Source organism: Lissotriton vulgaris, unplaced genomic scaffold (genome assembly GCF_964263255.1).
Source record: "Lissotriton vulgaris unplaced genomic scaffold, aLisVul1.2 SCAFFOLD_763, whole genome shotgun sequence".
NCBI classification, from domain to species: Eukaryota; Metazoa; Chordata; class Amphibia; order Caudata; family Salamandridae; genus Lissotriton; species Lissotriton vulgaris.
This window is the reverse complement of record NW_028254011.1, coordinates 523229-531302: the sequence shown is the minus strand read 5'-3', so window position 1 is coordinate 531302 and position 8074 is coordinate 523229. Positions and strand designations below refer to the sequence as shown.

General features: G+C 45.4%; 1 non-coding gene across 1 annotated transcript; it reads right to left on the bottom strand.

Annotated features, from left to right (window-relative positions):
* Window positions 1-473: 473 nt before the first annotated feature.
* LOC147660692 (U5 spliceosomal RNA) lies at window positions 474-588 on the bottom strand. The gene has a single exon (XR_015306211.1). It is a non-coding gene; the product is annotated as a U5 spliceosomal RNA (small nuclear RNA).
* Window positions 589-8074: the final 7486 nt, after the last annotated feature.

Below are 8074 nucleotides of genomic sequence, written 5' to 3'. Positions count from 1 at the left end.
GCCACACCAACCAGGTACGTCAAAGATTATTTATTTTGCGGGCAAAAAGACGCGTTTCGAGCACACAGGCTCTTGGTCACATCAATATATATATATATATATATATATATATATATATATATATATATATATATACACACACATACACATATATATTTTAATGCCCCTTTAGAATTTGAATCACAGAGGCGATTTCAATCAAATCTCAATAATCATGAGACTGATCTTGAAATAAACCCCAGATTGAAAAGTTATGGGTTTTATTTACCAATTGATCCTTCTTTATCTTTTGTTCTATAGCGCTGCTCGTATACAGCAGTGAAGCCTTTCATAGAGCGATGTTTGCGTTCTTGTTACATGAGTATACTGTAAGTTCAGCGCGTCAGTAAAAGTCGTTTCCCGATCTGCTTCGAGATTGAATCAAATGTAACTGTATGAAGATACAGTTAAACTTTTTTACCCATTAATGGGGTAACCCTGCAGCAGCAGGGCTTTCAAAAATTGAGTGAAACTCTTAAATGTTCCTCTCCACGGAAATCTTTAGTAAAAGGCGAAAGATTTATTCGGTTTGAAGAGAAACCAGAGTATACGTCTTTTACAGGCTCACTATGCCCCCCAATAACAGCTATCCACAGAATGTTAGGGTGATTTACTCTTCTAAGTCTATCATTGATAATCCTTCAAAATATAACCAACTCGTGAGAAACCTTGTAATCCGGTACATTGACAAAACACTTCTCGAGATAATCGAAACAAAAGCGGGTCGCACTAGTGACACGGACTTATGGGTATGCAAATTTCGTTTTCGGTCACGTGACATAAAGGCTGTGACACTCGAGTCTCGCAGCTCAAGCCTTGGCGTCGGCTCCTTTCACTCTTCTCATTCTGAATGGTGCAGCGTTCGGAGCCTCGCGCAGGTTTGTGTGAGGCTCGGTGGCTCCCAAGAGGAGGACTTTTACATGTCACCATCAACAAGGCATGCTGGCTGGCTCATTGATCTTCTTTCCGAGACAGTGAACGAGCCAGTGTGTTTTCAACTTGCAGCCTATAAGGCTGCATCAGCAGCTGTAAGAAAACAAGCATTGGCAGAGAGGCAAAATGCTGACTAACGGCTTTGCCAATGCTTTTCGGCAAAGTTGTATATTATCGGCAAGATGCTGCTGTGCAACATGACCAAAAGAAAACAAAACAATAAAAGCAGCGATGATTTGGGCATAGTGTAAGTGCGCGTGTGCATCATTGCGCATGCGCAATTGCAAAGTGAGGCAGGCCCCATGGGGCATATTATCAAGGAACAGCGTTAAAATTATCGCTGCTTTAGCGGCAGGAAACTGCCGCTAAAGCGGCGATAATGGGCTTGATAATATACCCTTGAGAATTCCAATATAAGCCCATGTTCTGATGTTAACATGGGCTTCTATTGGAATTCTCGACGGCATATTATCAAGCCCATAATCGTTGTCTTTAGCGGCAGTTTCCTGCCGCTAAAGCGCCAATAATTGTAAGGCTGTTCCTTGATAATATGCCCCCATATTTTTTTAATTCACTGAACCAAAAGGGACGGATTAACGGATTAATCGTTTTACCCAAGGACAGTGTTAGCGCTGCTACCAGATAATGAAATGCGAAAAGAACTTACAGGGGAATCATATATCTTATGTGCAAAATCACGTATTAAAAAGAAACCCAAACATTTCCACTTCATTCCTGTTGCAAGGTTCTTCACTGAACAAGAACCTGGATAGTTTATAGAGTACTCGAAGAGCTTTTGTGATCTAGTGCTAGGTTTGCTTCTAGCCCTGCTCCTGGAGGCAAGGAAACATCACCTCAAGTCTACTGGAGAGCTGTGGTCTGCCTGACACCAGGGAGCCTGCCTGCTGAGATGGGAAAAGGAACAACTTCACCCACAGGAGCTGTGTACCCAGGGAAGCTTAGCCCAGCCACGAGTCCGCAGAGATCGGTGCTACCCAGAGAAATGGACTGCTGTGGGACTACCATTGGTTGATTTATGATTGTTTGAATTTGATTTAGTTAGCTCGTTGACTGCTCACAGTGACTTTACTGAAAGAGTCCCAAGGGACCATTGGGACATATTACCAACAAGTAGCGATATTTATCGCTAAATAGGCTTAGCGACAATTTTTTTATCGCTGAGCATCGCCAGAATTTATCTCTGAGATAGCATGCTATTAGCAACGTTTATCTCTAAAGCGATACATTTTCCGGTGACAGCGGCGAAATACGTAAATATCGCTGAGAATACAGCGATATTCACGCCTTAGCGACAAAATGCTCTTAGCCATGTTATCCACCTCCCATTGGATAACATGGCTAAGAACTGGTCTGAGCAGGCGTTAGTTTTTGGAGATATTCGCGCTTAGCGCGAATATTTCCAACACTACGCCTGTGTTGATAATAGGCGATAGCGATGTTAGCGAATGCTGTCAGTCGCTAACAGGTTGGGAACGCCCACTTTGCATGTCATTAGCGATAAATATCGCTCACATGCAAAGCAGGCCCCAAACTTCTCGCTATCGCCTACAAGCTGTCGCTAACTGCTGTTAGCGACAGCTTGCTAATAGGGCAATAGAATTATCGCCTTTTAGCGGACGAAAACGGCCCATGGTTTGATGGAGTTAATCCGTAAGCTTCTAGGCAATTGGTCATCTCCTCCCTCTAACACAACTCACTAGCTTTAGCTAGCTGAATGCACTCTTTGATTGTCTTGTTGAATCTCTCAACCGTCCCGTTGTTCTCTGGGTGGTAGAGACCACCGAACCTGTGCTTGATCCCATTGCACTCTAGGAATTCCTTTATTTCTCTAGAGCAGAGTTGCACTCCATTATCTATCAGGATAATGCTAGGCAACCCTTCACGGAGGAATACCTCCAGGAGAAACTCAGTGACCGACTTGGTAGTTATTTCAGACACAAACTGCAGCTTAGGCCACTTAGAGTATGAGTTCATAAGTACCAGGATGTACGGGGTACGGTTCTCTCCTGATAATGGCCCCACAATGTCTAAGGCTACATCTGCCCATGGGCCTTCTGCCAGAGGCCTGCAGTGCATGGGAGGTGTGTGTTGTTTGAGCACCTTGTCGCTGGTCGAGCAAGGTACACACTCCCTTATTCTCCTCTCTATCTCCATGTCCATATTTGGTCACCAATAGTCTAGGGGTAACCTCTGCTTAGTTTTAGTGATGCCCAGGTGACCCTCATGGGCCAAATTAACCAATACTTCTCTCAAAATCCCTGGCGGAACTAATTTGGTACCACGAAAAAGACAATTGTCCGCAATAGACAACTCCTCTCTGACCATCCAGAACAGTCGGAGAGACTCTTCCTTCTTGTCGCAGTCAGACCAACCCCCCCTTGGTCTTGGCACATACTTCTTGAAGAAGCACATCACTTTCCAACTCCACTTTCCAGAGTTCTTCATCCACCACCCCTTGAGTAATAGCACACATGTTCTCATTCTCCATCACATTGTCCCAGTGGCGTCACTAGGGTTGGTGTCACCCAGTGCGGTAACTCATGGTGTCACCCCCTCACGACTTACCCCTGGAGCCGGAAAACAATTCAGGGGGGGTAAGAGACCCGCGCTGGGATACACAAGGCGGCGTTTGCGGTTTGTGAGGGAGCAGGATTTGGGAAACACCGTCCCCGGAGAATGCAGAATTTAAAGGCAGGCAGCCTGATGCAGGCTCTATACTTAAGGTGCAAACAGCGAAATAAGGTGAGCTTCCCCGCTGGCCCGGCCGGTTTAACATGAGCTCCCACCCCGCGCCCGACGAGCCCCCGTACCCGAGCATGCACCTATTCAAACATAGTTATACGAAAGTACAAGTTACACAAGTGAAATAAACTATCTCTGTGAGAAAAGTAACACAGCTATCATCAAACCTCATAAAATACAGTTTGCGAATATACAGCATGACTCATTGTACACATACACGTTCTGACTTTCCAGCAGGGATTAACCAGAGCTTAGTGCGTGGCAGTCTGTTTTCATGTATTTCCACATTAAAGCCAGAAGTACTGGCTTTGCCAACGCTTGTTTTGTTTTAGGCAGGTGGAAGGTGTGCTTATGTGTATGCGTGAACATATATATGTACGTGTGTGACTTTCTTTTTAGGATGCAGGTTTGAAATAAAAATGTATGAAATATAGAATGTTATATGCGAGAATGATGTGAGTGGCATTCTGCATAGTATGCATGTATGAAATAAAGAATGCTATATGTGATGACGCGGTGTATGGGTGTGGCTGTCTGCACAGTCTGCAGACATGATAAAGAATCCTATGGTGATGATTCAGTGTGCTTTTGTGACATAGTATAGTCCCTCGTACACTGAAATCCAAGCACCCCATAGGAGGCAGTATGATAGGGCCAATAAATAGAATGAGGCGAGACAGAACTACTCCTTGGCTAGTGGTAGGCTTTGCACCGCTGCCCAATGTACATCTCCGCCCTCTCCCGACCGGCCACAGGGATCAGAGTAACAAGACTCTTAAGTTAGGCTTACTGGCTGGACGGAGTTTTTGCTCAATTCATCTCTGCCACTTCTAATTATTATTTTAATTTTATACAAACTTTCAGCGGGCACTTACAATCAACTAGCCAGGCAGTTTACTCCTGAGGCAAAGTGTCCCTGCATTATGAGTTACAACTGCTACTCCCATCCGGCTGAGCCTGTCAGTGACGGCAATGCGCCATCTTCGAGCCCTTAGAAAAAAACCAAGAAGCTGAAATCCAGGCCCTTCTGCAGAGCCGCGGACAGAGAATACAGACAGAAGACGCCCAACGGCGAAGTGAATTGAGTGCTCGTAAACAGCAGCTCGCGCAGGAAAGCGAGGGCCCCTACCCTCTTTTGGGCCCCAGCGCCAACTGTACAGCTGCACTGGCTGGACTATGGCAACTACGCCCCTGGCTCAGCTGGCACCTGGGGGGTCACATCCGACATAAACAGCGTGATTGGTCTTGTATGGCATAGGGATGGGAAGCCCCTCAATACTTTTATTTATGAAAAAAGCAGCTATATCTTGAAGCAATCAAAGATTCCAACACATCACCCTTTGCTTTAGCCGTACACCCTGTCACTCTAACACTGTAATAACATGAATTCTAGCCCCTCCCCCTCACCATTATCCTCCCCTTAAAGTTCAACATTTCCTTCCCTTTCCTTAATGCTAAACATTTCTAACAGGTACTTAATAAACAAATCTTTAACTATAGAGCTCTAGTGCCTTTCTTCACGGCCAGCCTGTAACAGCAACAAGCTGTATCCGTTCCTTCTCATTTTAAAAATTATTTTCCCGTTTCTCTCTGCTCCTACACCTTTCCAAGGACCTCCTAGACTTAACCTGACCTTTCTCTTTCCACTTACTCTCCATATCAACAATTAATCACAATAAACAACGAACCGTCACACGACCTTGATCCTAACCAGCCGTAGGTTTTAAGAATGCTAGTGTGTTACCAGTACCTGCCGGTTGCGACACGATCCACGGGAGGCAGCAGCTCAACTCATTGTCTATCTCGAGTCCCCCGCCGCTTCTGACGACCAGGGACCTCACTTCCTGTGTTCAGGCAGCAAAACGTGAGGTCACATCCGATTATAATCCCCCACGGCGCCAAAACCGAGCCACGGCATTAAATCTAGCCAGGGCAGTCCGACGCAGATTCTAACATTGTAGCACCTCACTGACTCTCAGAGCCAGAGAGATTTAACTGTTTATTAACTATCTGAGCCAGCTGCTGGCAAGTGGGCCTGCAGCGCCCGGGAGCAGCAGAGCTGGAACACAAGTCAGCACGAGTTTTTAAAATGCGTGACTGTCACACACCTGATGCATGATACTGGGTGGGACTGCACGGTGTCACCCCATCAAACGGTGTCACCCGGTGCGGTCCGCACCCCCCGCACCCCCCTAGTGACGCCACTGCATTGTCCTCTTCACCTGGCCTGTTCTCTTCCTCAATTTCTTCAAGGGTTTCCCTTACCAACCGCGTGAAACAGTTGGCGGTTAAATTCCTCATCCCTGGTATGTACTCTACCCCAAAGGTGTATTCTTGTAAGCTCACTACCCACCTTCTTATCCTGCTCGAGGTGACATCTAAACCTTTCTTAGTAAAGACTTCTACAAGGGGTTTTTGGTCAGTCCTTATGTCAAACTTTGTTCCCCATACAAAATCTTAAAATTTGTTAGTGGCCCAATGCACCGCAAGTGCCTCTTTCTCGATAATCGAGTAGTTGTACTCTGCCCGACGTAGGGATCTGGATGCAAACGCTATAGTCTCTTTCCCCTTTTCACCTTCCTGAGTCAGGCCCGCACCCAAACCTTTAGTACTGGTGTCCTACGTCAGTAAGGTCCTCCTACCAGGAACAAAAGCTTTAAGATTCGGTGCCTCTGCCAATGCTTTCTTGGTGGCGTCAAATTCGTTTTGGCATGCCTCACTCCAGTCAAATGGTACTCCCTTTCTTAGGAGATTGCGAATCTGGTAGGTACACCTAGCAAAGTTCTGCACAAACTTGCTATAAAACTCAATCATACCCATAAATGATTTGATTTGCTACTGGGAGGGGTTAGGTTGAGGATGGTGTTCTGCAACTCTGTTTTAGGAAGTATACCTTCTCCAGTTACCTTATGCCCCAAAAACTCTATCTCTGAGCACCCAATCCTAAATTTTTCCTTCTTCACCGTTAGACCTAGCTCTAAGAATCTCTCTAGAACTTGCCTTAGCCTGGGTTCATGTTAGGTGTTGTTTTCTCCAAAGATCAGAACATCATCCTGGTAGCATAAAATTCCAGGAATTCCTTTAAGGAGATTGTTTATGATCGTTTGAGAAAACAGCTGCAGCCGAGACAAGTCCAAAAGGCATTTGCTTAAAGCTGTAGGCCCCATGAGTATAAAAAAGGCCATGAGATCTTGTGGCTCTGTGTGCATCCTGACCTGATAATAAGCTGACATGAGGTCCAGGGTGGAAAAGACCTTTGCACCAGCAAGTCTGCTCATCATTTGGGATATGTTGGGGAGGGGAAACATGTCCACTATAACTACCTTGTTTAGAGCCCTTAGGTCTATGCATAGACGTACAGCCCCATCCCCTTTCCTTGCTGCTAAAATGAGTGCTTGCCACTCCGTGGCCTCCACAGGCTCAATTACTCCCAAACAACACCGTTTCTCCAATTCTTCTTTCACAGGTTCTTGTATGGAAATCAGCAGGTTTCTGACCTTGGCTGTTACTGGTTTAGCGTTCTCTTTTAGCTTGATCCTATGCACAAAGTTCTTAAGACAGCCTATCTAATCTAACAGGGGTGTGGAAATATTTCAAAAATCTACTTGGCCAGGGGACAAAATGTTACATAAATCTACTTGTCCTGGGAAGGTAACTGCTTGCCCCACCTACTCCATAAATCACTATGGTAGGTCTGCACGGAGAGACCCTGCACTGCAATCAGTGCAACATACCGTGCAATATATATTTCAAGTGCAAGTCCAATTATGCAGTGCATGGTCATGCACTCTTAAATGCAACTGTTGTTCTCGCTGGCTGTACAGCATGTGTGCAGATGGGTCAGTGTGCACTGCACCCATTTAGCAGATATTTTGCATGTAACACATTTTCATATGTAGAGAAATAGTACCTAAAGGCAGAGGGCAGACTGCATTTCTTGAAGTGTTTTTGGCACAGTCTAGACTGTGTCGAAATATGAACCTGTAGGACAGAAGGGTGTTCTCTATCATAGGGCCAACTGCTGTCCAGCTTCAAAAATCCTCAGATGTGATGTGCTGATATACGTGTGGATGGGAATAACTGCACTTCTTGGCAGAGCTTATGAACGGTTCATGGGGCAGCAAAATCACGTAGCAGATACACTATGATTCACTGAGGCAGTATCCACAAGTACAAATACACAAGAGGCAGGTGTGCTTCTTGTTGCTTACTTATTACAGAGCTGATCTGTAATAAAGGTGAAAGATGGAGCAAACATGTCGAGAGATATACACTTGTGGTACGGATAAACGTGCTGATGAATTGTAGCGCCTTTTGGGATTACAGAGTGGAAAGCCAA